This window comes from Uloborus diversus, chromosome 8 (assembly GCF_026930045.1).
Source record: "Uloborus diversus isolate 005 chromosome 8, Udiv.v.3.1, whole genome shotgun sequence".
NCBI classification, from domain to species: Eukaryota; Metazoa; Arthropoda; class Arachnida; order Araneae; family Uloboridae; genus Uloborus; species Uloborus diversus.
In genome coordinates, this window is record NC_072738.1 from 8,158 (window position 1) to 22,463 (window position 14,306).

Here is a 14,306-nt window from a genome sequence, read left to right on the forward strand (position 1 = left end):
TGTATAATTAAATGAGAGGCGTGATAGTTTTGAATACTTTTGGGTATTGTGTTTAAAAGAAAAACCTTCACAAAATGAACAAATTCAACATCCTTCGTTTCCTCAGAATCGACGTATACCAAAGAAGTATGAAAACAACGAAGCCAGCTCACCGCACACTTTCAAAATCCCAAAGGGGCCGTGGTAGCCCGATCGGTAAAGTGTCGGATTCGGGGCCGGAGGTTCCTGAGTTCGAACCTCGATGGTCGAAGATCCACCGTCGTCATTAAAGGGGACTGGGCGACGTTAAATATGCTCGTGGTCTCAATGTCCTCCAAGTGAAACGATACCTCTGGGGGGTGCTAGCACCAGGTAGCTATTAGCTCCTGGACTAGTTCCAAATTCTCATTAACTGTTCGATCCGGTGATGGTGCTGCCATCTATCGGTATATAAAATAATGGAGGCAAGGCACTTAGTATGCAGTCCTCGACATAAATACAGTTGTAGTCAGTTGTGACTCTGAATAGGAATAGGAATAGGAAATCCCAAAGCACTACAAGGCAATACATTGATGAGGTTTGCGAAATGGCGCAATCTTGCATTATTGGGCGGTTTACATCAACTGAACTCCCACAGGTTATTGCAGTTGAACAAGAGTGCTTGCTTTTGTTAAACAGAGGTGAAACAAATTTTGAAAAATCAACTGCTTTTCAAAAATGACCTAGACATTGAGAGATTTGCGTTATATATGAGTATGTTAGCCGATATCACTAATGAAAAAAAAAAAAAACTGGTCTTAAAAAACATGTGTAAATTAAATTACCTTTTTACAAAAAATACTGTGCATGTTTGTATTTATTTTTTCCTTTTTTCAAAGCCAAAAAATGTTTCAGGCTTGTCGAGTTTTCGGGGTTCTAATGTTCATTATATAACTTTGAAATGCTTTAAAACTCACTATTTTTCATCTTAATTTTAGAATATTTCCCGCTGCAAGACCCTCCGGTATGCCCCCCCCCCCCACACACACACACAATATATTTTTTTTAGTCCGCGTCTCTGGGAGTGCCCTTTTATGCAAGTCAAGTGCCCTACCTTTTTCAATGCCTAGCTACGGCACTGCACGACTCCCCGTAAAAATGAACAAAAAAATGTCTCTTATTAAAACAAGTGACATGATCTAGTTGAAACAGAAAATTTGTATACCAATTTTTAGATTGTTTTACTTTGAAAACGCCATATCACATTTGTTTGTTTAAATTATACACACCAGAAAATATGTAAATCGGCATTTTCAAGGAACAAAAATCTGACCTTTATTTGGGGGGGGGGGAAACTCCGTGGAAGTACATAACCCCCTAAGCCCCCGGTGATGTCTAGCCCCCTCAATAATTTTTGCAAGTCGGCGCCCCTGGTGATCGGTCACATCCAATAAGAATCGGAAGCGGCACCAGACAATAGGGGGAAAACGATGTCGCTACTTCTTCTCCGTTCGAGGGCTTTAGTTGGCCGTTCCCAAGCGGTAATTCTGTAAGCCACGAATTCCGTGACGTAGGTCATGACGTGCTAATTCTTTCGTGAACATTAGATGGCACCACTATTTTATTGTTTATTTCATGAAACAAAACTTATATTTTTGTTGAGAAATTCAGTTTAGCTTTGTTTTTAGTGTGTGAGAAGAAGATATTAAAAGTAATCAGTCAGTGCACCTATTGACGTGTAATTAACCAATTAATTAAGAAATAAAATAGCTTAAAACTTCATAGCTAAGAAATTACTATCTTTTTTATAAATTAAAAATAAAAATCTTAATGTTGAAATTCAAGAGAAAATGATCCATGATACCTTATCATGTGTCGATAGGTTTTATGACTTGTATAACATATATTTAATACTCAAAAGTTTACTTTCCACGTTAAAAATTAAATTGCCTCTCCCCCCCCCCTCAGTTCTTATATTATCAAAATTAAAAACCAAATTATGGTTCAATGTTTCTGATTATGAGCTCAAAAATAATTTCAAGAAAAGATCATCATTATCCTTATCAACTCAATATAATTAAATAAAAAGGCAAATTGAGAACCAGAAACTGGTATTGGATTGTAAACTACTAACCAGGCTGGTCTTATTTATGCAATTTGCATGCATATCTGCCAGACAGCCTGGTTATCCCACCCAGAGGTTGCTGTTTTGTCCTTGTTATGAACTCAGCAGTTTGGAACAGTCAATAACCATGCTGGAGGCAAATAGTCTATTATTGATGCTCAGAGTACCAAAGACGGGCAGTTAAATTAAATTTAGAAAACCAGCGAGAAACCCCAGCAATGGTGTTCTTGGGTATTAAGTTACTGCCTTAAGCCAGAGCTAAGGCAGAACTACAGTTAAACCTCTTGTTAAACCGTTCCTCAAAAACAACCACAGTCGTTATTTGCCAAGAAAGATTATTTAACAAAAGTTGTGTATAGAAATGTAATACAAATTCTCTCATCAAATTGCCACCCCGCTGTCCAGTACTGGACAACACCGCAGTCTCTGGATGAGATAACTGGGCTGTTGATATATTGCATGTAGCACTCTTTCGAGATTTTTTTTAATGAAAGCTGCTGAAGGATTTCATAAACATATATTAATAAGCATATTATATATACATTTAATTGAAAGTAACTTGCCTTTGTATTGTAATTGTCAATTTAGCAGTGCATCCTGAATGCTTTGAAGGACCATCCCCAGAAACCCTTCTGTCTATCTTATGCACACAGCGATAGATGATTTTGTATTTATTAAATCTCCCTGATTTCGAATGTGTTGTTGCAACACGCCAAGTACTTTTTGTATCTAGTCAATTAGCCAGCCCCCAATGAAGATCAACAGCTATGTATTTGTAATTTGAAACTTATAAAAATAAACAATTACAAAAGATTAAAGCAGTAATAGTGAGCTCAGAACCAGAACGGAGTTCCGTATATCTGAGTGGTCTCATTCTACGCTAGATGTCACTCCAGATAGTTATCTCACTCCGTAAGAGAGAGTTTTCCGCTGAACTGATAAACCTAGTCGAAACAGAGCCAGCAATAACCATTTAATTTTAAACTTCACTAGAATAAAAAATATGTATAAAAATTTTATAGTGCAAAACAAACGAAAACATTCATTATGAAAAAAAATTTTTTTGTAATTTTTCGTTGCCCCCCCCCTTTCCCCCCAAGGTCCTAAAGCCCTTGCTTCACGAGCGTACTCTTAAATCGGACCCTATTTATTGGTCGACAGGGCTTATATTAGAGATCCTGAAAACGAAAAAAAGACAATTCCAAAACTGGACATAATCCGTTTTGAAACTAAACTCCTCAATTGGAGTTGATGGATATTGCTTCGTGTAGTAAGACTTTAAGTTTGAGATATAAGAGAAATGAAATTATTAAGTTTTAGAAAACATTTAATCAATTTCACACAACAAATTTCACTTTTATTTTTGTGCAGAAAAAATAAGCAATCACTTTTTTCAAAAAAGTGTATTTTTTTTTTAAAATTAATAATCAGAGTTTTGACTCTCCTTATGAAGAAAAGTTAAACAGTTTCTCTGCAATCCTCAATTCTTACTGGGTAGATAATTCAGATGATGGAAATCTGATGCATATGAAGGGTACAGGGTAAAAACCCCGTCAGTCAGCTTTTACAAAAAAAAAAAAAAAGAAAGAAAGAATGATGCAGTGTAGTGGTTACTAAAGTATCCTTTTCGAACACTCTATCATCTTTTGACTGAACTCCATAAGTCAGCTGAAATATTTGTTCAAAAATATATGGTACTGGGGGGGAGCCCATTCGTCGAGCATTTAAATGCGTTTTTCTCAAAATTAGCTTTTCTTGACTGACGAGGTATTTTCCCTGTACCCTTCATATTGTTAATCACTTCACGAAAAAGATAACCCAAAATAGAATAGATACCTTACACCCATCACGGAATAGGTACTTTATACACCCATATAAGTAATCTGGGTTTTCACCAGAATGTATTTCTAAGAGCATTTGTAGGGCGATAAAATTTCATAGAATAAACTTCACAGAACTAGAAGTTTTTGTTAGCATGGATCTTCGAGTGTATTTCCAGGTTTTTAAAAAGGGCAAATTTCTTGGCACAATTTTTGACAAGGATATGGTCCTTTCTCGGCATGCGTCCCCTTATGAATTTGCAGGTCATGTAAACAATGAAAAGGTTGAGCAGGACAACAAACTGAGCAAGAATATGTTTCGACCCCAAAATGGGTTTTCAAGTGTCTTTGTAAGTTTCCTGGCTCAGAAAATATTTCAGAACAAACTTAACAAGAATATGGCTTTTGGCCAGGATGGCTTCTTTTATGTGCTTTGAAACTTGATCGGTCAGCAAATGATTTTGAACAAACTGAGCAGGAATATGTTTCTACCCCAGAATGGGTTTTCAAGTGTCTTTGTAGGTTTCCTGGCTCTGACAATGCTTCCGAACAAACTTCACGAGAATATGACTTTTGGCCAGGATGGATTTTCAAGTATTCATTTAGAGTTGTTAGATGAGAAAATATCTTTGAACAAAATTCGCAAGGGTATGGTTTTCCCTCAGTATGAATTCGGATGTGATCCTTCAGGTTTGCTACGTTAAAAAATGCCTTTGGACAAACTTTAGGTGAACATGGATTTTTTCCTGTACTGATTCCTGAATGCTCTAAAAGGTTTCTAAAAGGTTTTCTGCACCAGAAGATTCCTTAGAGTCGGAATCACATGAGTATGATTGTTCTCTACCATGGGTTCCCAAATGCTCTTTTAGATGTCCTTGTTGACAAAATTTGTCATGGCAAACTTCACAGATATAGGGTTTTCTTTCAGCATGGCTTCTCCAGTGCTTCCACAGTTTGCCTCTACGAGAAAATTGCTTGGGACAAAATTTACAGAAATATGTTTTCTCATCAGAATGGATTCTCAAATGCTTTTTAAGCTTTCGTACTCGGGAGAATTTCTTAGAACAAACACTGCAAGAAAATAGTTTTTCTCCATTATGGACTCTTAAATGTTTTATAAGTTTTGCTACATTTGAAAATTTCTTGGGGCAAACTACACAGGCAAATGAAAATTTTCCAGAATGAATTTTTGAATGCTCAATGAGGTTCTCTGCCCGAGAAGATTCCTTAGAACCAAGTTCACAGGAAGGTGGATTTTTTCCCGAATCGATTCTTGAATGCTCAATGAGGTTTTCTGCCCGAGAAGATTCCTTAGAGCAAAGTGCATAGAAAGATGGATTTTTCCCCGAATCAGTTCTTGAACCCTCAATGAGGTTTTGTGCTTGAGAAGATTTCTTAGAGCCAAGTTCACAGAAAGATGGATTTTTTCCCGCATCCATTCTTGAATGCTCAGTGAGGTTCTCTACCCGAGAAGATTCCTTAGAGCCAAGTTCACAGGAAGGTGGGTTTTTTCCCGAATCGATTCTTGAATGCTCAATGAGGTTCTGTGCCCGAGAAGATTCCTTAGAGCCAAGTTCAGAGGACGGTGGATTTTTTCCTGAATCAATTCTTGAATGCTCTAACAGGTTTTCTGCATAAGAAGATTCCTTAAATCCAAGTTCATAGAAATATGGATCTTCTCCAGAATGGATTCTTGAGTGCTCTACTAAGTTTTCTGCACGAGAAGATTCCATAGAACCAAGGTCACAGGAAAATCGATTTAATCCAGGGTGGGAGCAAACTTCACAAGCATATGACTTTTCTACAGAATGTGTTTTCAGGGTAATAAGTTTGTTAAACTAATTAAATTTCTTTGAGCAAACTTCACAGGCAAAAGGTTTTTCTCCAGTACGGATTCTGAAATGCTGTTTCAGCTCTTCTGGTCGAGAAAACGCTTTGGAACAAACTTCACAGGCAAAAGGTTTTTCTCCAGTATGGATTCTTAAATGCTGATTCAGCTCTTCTGGTCGGGAAAACTTTTTGGAACAAACTTCACAGGCAAAAGGTTTTTCTCCAGTACGGATTCTTAAATGCTGATTCAGCTCTTCTGGTCGGGAAAACTTTTTGGAACAAACTTCACAGGCAAAAGGTTTTTCTCCAGTACGGATTCTGAAATGCTGTTTCAGCTCTTCTGGTCGAGAAAACTTTTTGGAACAAACTTCACAAGCATATGACTTTTCTACAGAATGTGTTTTCAGGATAGTAAGGTTGATAAACTAATTAAATTTCTTTGAACAAACTTCACAGGCAAAAGGTTTTTCTCCAGTACAAATTCTGAAATGCTGTTTCAGTTCTTCTGGTCAAGAAAACTTTTTGGAACAAACTTCACAGGCAAAAGGTTTTTCTCCAGTATGAATTCTTAAATGCTGATTCAGCTCTTCTGTTCGAGAAAACTTTTTGGAACAAACTTCACAAGCATATGACTTTTCTACAGAACGTGTTTTCAGGATAGTAAGGTTATTAAACTAATTAAATTTCTTTGAACAAATTTCACAGGCAAAAGGTTTTTTTCCAGTACGAATTCTGAAATGCTGTTTCAGCTCTTCTGGTCGAGAAAACTTTTTGGAACAAACTTCACAGGCAAATGGTTTTTCTCCAGTATGGATTCTTAAATGCTGATTCAGCTCCTCTGGTCGAGAAAACTTTTTGGAACAAACTTCACAAGCATATGACTTTTCGACAGAATGTGTTTTCAAGTGTCTATTTAGGCTCGTTAAATAAGAAAATTTCATGGGACAAACTTCACAGGAATATGATTTTTTCTCCAGTGTGGATTCTCAAATGATCTTTTAAATTTTTTGGTAGAGAATACTTTTTCGAACAAATTTTACAAGAATAAGTTTTTTTCTCCAGAATGGATTTTTAAGTGTCTAGTAAGGTTGCTAAACTTATTAAATTTCTTTGAGCAAACTTCACAGGCAAAAGGTTTTTCTCCAGTGTATGGATTCTTAAATGCTGTTTCAGCTCTTCTGGTCGAGAAAACTTTTCGAACAAACTTCACAGGAATTGGACTTGTCGCCAGAATGGATTCTTAGGTGTCTACTTAGGTTCGATGAATAAGAAAATTTCTGAGAACAAACTTCACAGGAATATGGTTTTTCTCCAGTGTGGACTCTCAAATGAGATTTCAAGTTTACTAGCAGCGAAAACCTTTTCAAACAAATTTCACAACAATGCGTCTTTTCTCCAGAATGGATTTTTAAGTGTCTAGTAAAGTTGCTAAACTGGTTACATTTCTCTGAGCAAACTTCACAGGCAAAAGGTTTGTCTCCAGTATGGATTCTCAAATGTTGTTTTAGCTTCTCCGATTCAGAAAACTTCTTGGAACAAAGTTCTCAAGCATATGGCTTTTCGCCAGAATGGGTTCTTAAGTGTCTTTTTAGGCTTGTTGAATAAGAAAATTTCATGGGACAAACTCCACAGGAATATGGTTTTTCTCCAGTGTGAATTCTCAAATGTTGTTTTAGCTTCTCCGATTCAGAAAACTTCTTGGAACAAACTTCACAAGCATATGGCTTTTCGCCAGAATGGGTTCTTAAGTGTTTTTAGGCTTGTTAAGTAAGAAAATTTCATGGGACAAACTTCACAGGAGAAAGGTTTTTCTCCAGTGTATGGATTCGTAAATGCTGTTTCAGCTCTTCTGGTCGAGAAAACTTTTTGGAACAAACTTCACAAGAATTGGACTTGTCGCCAGAATGGATTCTTAGGTGTCTACTGAGGTTCGATGAATAAGAAAATTTCTGGGAACAAACTTCACAGGAATATGGTTTTTCTCCTGTGTGGACTCTCAAATGAGATTTTAAGTTAACTTGCAGCGAAAACCTTTTCAAACAAATTTCACAACAATGTGTCTTTTCTCCAGAATGGATTTTTAAGTGTCTTGTAAAGTTGCTAAACTGGTTAAATTTCCTTGAGCAAACTTCACAGGAGAAAGGTTTTTCACCAGTATGGATTCTCAGATGTTGTTTTAGCTTCTCCGATTCAGAAAACTTCTTGGAACAAACTTCACAAGCATATGGCTTTTCGCCAGAATGGGTTCTTAAGTGTCTAGTTAGGCTTGTTAAATAAGAAAATTTCATGGGACAAACTTCACAGGAGAAAGGTTTTTCTCCAGTGTGGATTCTCAAATGTGTTTTCAAATGTACTGGGAGATAAAACTTCTTCAAACAAATTTGACAGCAATGTGTCTTTTCGCCAGAATGGATTCTCAAGTGGCTAGTCAGGTTTCCCAACTGATAAAATTTCTTTGAACAAACTGCACAGGAATGCGGTTTTTCTCCAGTGTGCATTCTTAAATGTTCTTTTTTCTTAGCAAGTCGAGAAAATTTTTTAGAGCAAACTTCACACGAATATGCTTTTTCTCTAGTATGGATTCTCGAATGCTTAGTTAGATCTCCTGGTCTAGAAAATTCCATCGTACAAACTTCACAGGAGTATGGTTTTTCAGAAGAATGATCTTTCAAGTGCATTTTTAGCATTGATTGGCGAGAAAACTTCCTAGAACAAACTTCACAAGCATATGGTTTTTCTCCAGTATGAATTCTTAAATGTTCTTTCATGCGCGATATGCAAGAAAATTTCTTACTACAAACTTCACAGGAATGAGGTTTTTCACCAGAATGTACTCTGAAGTGTTTAGTTAAGTTTGCTCGCTCAGAAAATTTCTTAGAACAAACTTCACAGGAATGCGGCTTTTCTCCAGTATGGATTCTTAAGTGTTTATTTTTAGTCGAAAGGCGAGAAAATTTCCTAGAACAAACGTCACAAGAATATGGTTTTTCTCCAGTATGAATTCTGAAGTGCTTTTTTAGACAAATTTCACGAGAAAATTTCCTAGAACAAACTTCACAAGCGTATGGTTTTTCTCCGGTATGGATTTTCAAATGCTCTTTCAGCTGTCCTAGTCGAGAAAATTTCTTACCACACTCCCCACAGGAGTGTGGCTTTTCGCCAGAATGGATCCTAAAGTGCCTTTTTAGACCACCTAATCGAGAAAATTCCATAGTACAAACTTCACAGGAGTATTTCTTTTCGCCAGAATGGATTACCGAGTGCGCTTTTAGATATCCTGCACGAGAAAATTTCTTAAGACAAACTTCACAAGAGTATAGTTTTTCTCCAGTATGGGTACTCAAGTGTGTTTTTAGATTTCCTGCTTGAGAAAATTTCTTAGAACAAACTTCACAAGAGTACGGTTTTTCTCCAGTATGAGCTCTGGAATGCAGTTTCAATTTGTATAGGCAAGAAAATTCCTTAGAACATATTTTACAGGAATTTGGTTTTTCACCTGAATGTACTTTCACGTGCTCTTTTAGAGTTGATAAATCGGAAAATTCTTCCAAACAAAATGTACAAGAATGTGATTTTTCGTCAGTAGGGTTTATTGAGAGCGGCTTTACAGTTGCTGAGTGATTGAGTTCCTCGGGAAATTGCATTTTCAAGTTTTATTATTATTTAGATGTTTTAGAAAAATGCTTAGAATAAATGGTTTCTTTTAAGTATGAATTTGGATTTTTTTTTTTTTTTTTTTTTTTTTGTGTGTGTGTGTGTGTGTGTTTCAGATAATTTTTCGAACAAATATTACAATAATAAAGTTTTCGTTTGGCTCTCAAGTGCTGTGTTAGGATTGTGGACGGAAAAATTCCAAAGAACTAGTTTCATTGGAGGACGATTTTCATTGGTGACTATACTCAACTGCTTTTTCAGGGTTTCGGGATCGAAAAATTTCTTACAGCAAACGTGACGGTAGCATTATTTTAAGCCAATATAAATTTTCGAGTGTTTTTTAAGTGAAATTGCAGTAGTAAATTTCCTTGAAAAACCTTCAGAAGAACATATTCTTTCCACAATACGGAATTTCTCCTGTTCATGCATTCAGTCGTAAGACACTGGAGAACACGTTCGCAAACAAGCTAACAAGAAAATAATTTTTCGCAAAATTGTAAGTTTACAGGAAAATATACCTCACAGCATGTTTCTTTAACTTAATTCATCAATTGCATATCCACAAACAGCTTCCGGGATCGTCGCACTCTGTACTTTCACATATCCCTAGTAGTTTTCTGCTTGAAAAATATACCTTACAGCATGTTCCTACAACGTAATTATCAATTTTATGTCTGGGATCGTCGCACCCTGCACTTTCACATATCCCTAGTAGTTCTCTGCTTGGAAAATATACCTCACAGCATGTTCCTTCAACGTAATTATCAATTTTATGTCCGGGATCGTCGTACTCTGCACTTTCACATATCCCTAGTAGTTTTCTGCTTGGAAAATATACCTCACAGCATGTTCCTTCAATGCAATTTATCAATTTACCAACTGCATGTCCAGAAGCAGCTTCCGGGATCGTCGCAGTCTGCCCTTTCAGATTTCTCCAGCAGTTTTCTGCTTAGTTTGGTACATCAGCTCTATTTAGTAGTTTATTTAATTGACAAAATTGAAACTGCAGTGAATCTTTAAAAAAAACTTTCTTTGACGAACATGCATGCGGCGGATCCAATTAAAGTGGAGGTCGATTACAGAAATTTGTTATGATAATATCTGATTGCTTTCCCTCCAGGAGGCCCTGAAAAGAAAGGAAAACGGTTTATGAGATTTACAAACAAACATTATACAATTTTCAAGTTATAAGGAATCGCCGATGCAACAAGAAAAATAATTTTTAAAAGAAAGTTAATTTCAAGATGCATCATATAAATTAGTCAATACACAGCTTTATAATTGCTAAGAAATCGAGCTGTTTTTAACCATCTTCAAAAAAGAGGCGGTTATCAGTGCATACAGAATGCCTTTTCCTTTTTTTTTTTTTTTTTGCTTCTTGGCTCAGTAACTTCCCAATTAAATGTTAAAATATGAAACTCATTGCTGAAAAAATTGATTGTTTGTAGACACTAATATCCCTAGTAACTTCAAGGAAAGCTTTGAACGAAGGACACCTCTGTAGCAAACACGAAATTTATTAACTCTCTACTAGTATTATTATCTTCATCCTTGCCGACAACAGATAACAACGGAATAAATATGGAATCGCTTAAAATTTTAGCCGCGTTGATAGCCTTATTTACCTATTTTTAATATGGTGTATTTATATACACTATGAGGTTAAGCTAAAATGCATGAATTCATTAGTAAAACCATTGTTTTCATTGAAGTCTTGAGGAAATCAAACCACAAGCAGTATTTTTAGATATAATATGAATGCTAGAGCAGAATTTCTTATTGTCTTTTGGCAACGGGTTAAATAATTACTTCAGTTCTCGCTGAACAATGGGAAAAATACATACAAATCACTAATCAGACACGTAAATGTTTTTAAATAATCCTTGTGAAATGTTTAGAATTTCGAGGACACAAAGTTTTTATGGTTATACTCTTCAGCACAAAAGGAACGTTGCTTAGAGGGCTTGTACGGGGGCAGGGGAGGCGGACTGCTCCCTCATTTTCAAAACCAAAGCGTCCTTCAAAACTTCAAGCCCCTTACTTTACTAAGCTCAAAATTATCGACCAATCAAAAACTTAGTATTGAAAAATCCAAGTGTTTAAACAAAGAATTTGACTCAAATTCGTGTTTTATATTTTTCTCGCGTTATTATTTTCATTAAAATTAAAAGAGAACTTTGAATTGGAAGGAAATAATCTACTGTGCTCACCTGCCCCAATTGTTGAGAAGAACATTTAATCAATAATATCGTTAAAATAAAATATGGCCCAATTTTTGAAAAAATAATAATAATAATAATAAAATCACCTTTAGGGGCACCGCCAACCTAAATTTTGCCACGCCCCCCACCCCGCGTGTCACCTCCTACTCTTTTGGTGCTCCAGCCACTTATGGAAGTTGCGTAAACATTTTAAGTGTCATTGTTCTAGTTGCTTATTTCCGACGTCTGACAGAACCAGACAATATCCATTAATCTGTTAACACGTAAAAAGTCGAGTACAAGAAGAGGATTGACTTAAATCCCCCTCTACAGAGGTCCAAACAATCCGGTAAGTGTTTAGCAGACTGGCGGATTTACTACGGGGGCGGTGGGTGCGACCGGCTCCTCCGTGACCGTCATTTTCTAAAACCAATAATATAGAATTACTAACAATTGCTACTAATTTCTATCAAGTCTATTCCACAAATTTACTTCAAATGAAATTTAGACAGTTAGTAGTCGAGGATAGACACCGTTACCCACTTTTTAAGTTGAATCTAAGATCGCCCCTTCCCAGTTTTTGAACTTTGATAATTTCTATATTTCTGTATGTGTCTTCAACCCTTTTTCTTCCATAGACTGCATTATACTGGTATGATAATACATTGCTATGACTTAGAACAATGGTTTCCAACCCTAGGGGGGGGGGATAGCCCCCAAAGGGCAGATTTGACATTTCAAGGAGGCAATAAGTTCGTGAGGGGCAATAGGGGGCGATTCGTATTTACAGGATAAAGGGAGGGATTGACTCCCTTCCAACCTACATGACGGGTTTAGGGGGAAGAATAGCTTTTACGATTTTCAACCGTCACCCCCTTGAATAGACTATAAATCCGCTCCTGTCAGCAGAGGCTTGATGGAAAAGACACTTTGTGCAATCTGGAAAGACCTTAATGCCCTCAAAAAAAAAAAAAAAAAAAAAAAAAAAAAAAAAAAAAAAAAAAAAAAAACAGATAGGCACCCAGTGTGTAGGCTGGCAAGTCTAGATAAGGCTGTCAGTGAGGCTCTATATCACATTCCATGTCAAAAGTACTGTCTGACCACGGATTGTATGGAAAGACAAACATCCGTTTTACAGCCAGAATTGGACGAATCTATTATTTTTTACCGATGCCAGCTTTTGCAGAAGCAGAATCTCATTCAAATGAGCAGAATAAAGGCATCAAATTTTACTTTTCCTCCTCATTCAATTGATTCGTCTTATCTGGACGTTTGAAAATTACATACAATCAGTGGTTGCACTATAAAGCCCGGTACTCTTCTCATGTACAAACTATGAACGGGTGGAACACGCCACTTTCAGCATGATTTGAGACTGTTTCCTGGAGTAGAGTTCTGATTAAATTAGAGAAGGAGTATTGTCCGTTTCTCACAAGAAGGCACTTGACACCTCCCTCGTCAGGTGGTATCCGATGATTCTATTTCGTTGTTTTCGGCGGAAGGTATACTCGGATAATAGCATTTTGTTGTAAAAGCAGCAGTTTTTAAATGTAAGAATAACTAAAATGACAACAGACAAGTGAAGAAAGTGATGAAAAGGACACTAAGACTTTTTTGCACATTAAAATGCGCGCCCAAGTAAGGGCTGTCTGGTTGTCTCCTTTAGAAGCGCGTGGATTGCGTAACGATCACCCCCGCGGGAAATGGAACTCTGCGTTCAAGGGGGCGTGGCGAAATGCCTTCTCGTGAAAAACGGACAATAGAAGGAACTGCACAGCTGTAGTGGTTGGTTATGTGAATTGTCCGCTTCTGACATGTTTTGAAAAAAAAAAAATGGATATCACCCCCCAGGAAAAGGACTAGAATTGCTACCCTTAGTCAGCATACTTCTATGACTGTGAGGAGTATTGCTACGGCAGTTGGTGCTGGAAAATGCAGTGTTTCTAGGATTATTATTCAACAAAAGAATTTCGAGACAGTGTCTCCAAAACAGAAGTTTAAATGTCAACGCGAACGCAAGACCACACCTTGAACAGATAAATATCTAGTACGAAACAGAAAAATGCAATGCTTCTTCGCAAAACAAGGGTTCAGATTTTCAGAGAGAATTAATTGTTGCTGGTGTGAGCGTGGATCCATCGCTAATTCAACAAAGGCTTATTGAATCATATAAATCCCCAATGTTAATTTAGTTAATCAAAACTATAAATAGCTTACGATGAAATAACAAAGACTGCTTTCTTATGGTAGACCGTGAACCACAAGTTACGTGCGACCTAAGTCAATGAGTTTAAAAAAAAGTAAGCTCCTCCTCTATGCAGCAGTAAGTTACCACCCGTAAGCCAGGCCTAAGGCAGAACTATATGCAATATACAACACAGGCCGGTTATCACATCCAGAAAATAGTTTCGTTCTTGTTAGAACTCATCAGTCAGGAATCTTTACTAATAATAAAGCTGAAAGTCTATCTGGATCTCTGTGACGCGCGTAGCGCCTAGCTCGTTCTGCCGATTTTCATGAAATTTGGCACAGTTTATAGCATGGGGGTGAGCACCTCGCAGCGATTTTTCAAAAGTTCGATTTTGTTCTTTTTCTATTCGAATTTTAAGAATTTTTCACCGAGCAAATTATCACAACGTGGGCGAGTAAATTACCAAATTATCATAACGTGGAACCGCAACATGGGCAAGCATAGCAAACTGGCGAGAAATTCATTAT

General features: G+C 36.8%; 1 pseudogene; it reads right to left on the reverse strand.

The window, feature by feature from the left end:
• Nucleotides 1-5,849: 5,849 nt before the first annotated feature.
• Nucleotides 5,850-14,306, reverse strand: part of LOC129227397 (zinc finger protein 678-like) — a 29,860-nt pseudogene continuing 21,403 nt past the window's right edge.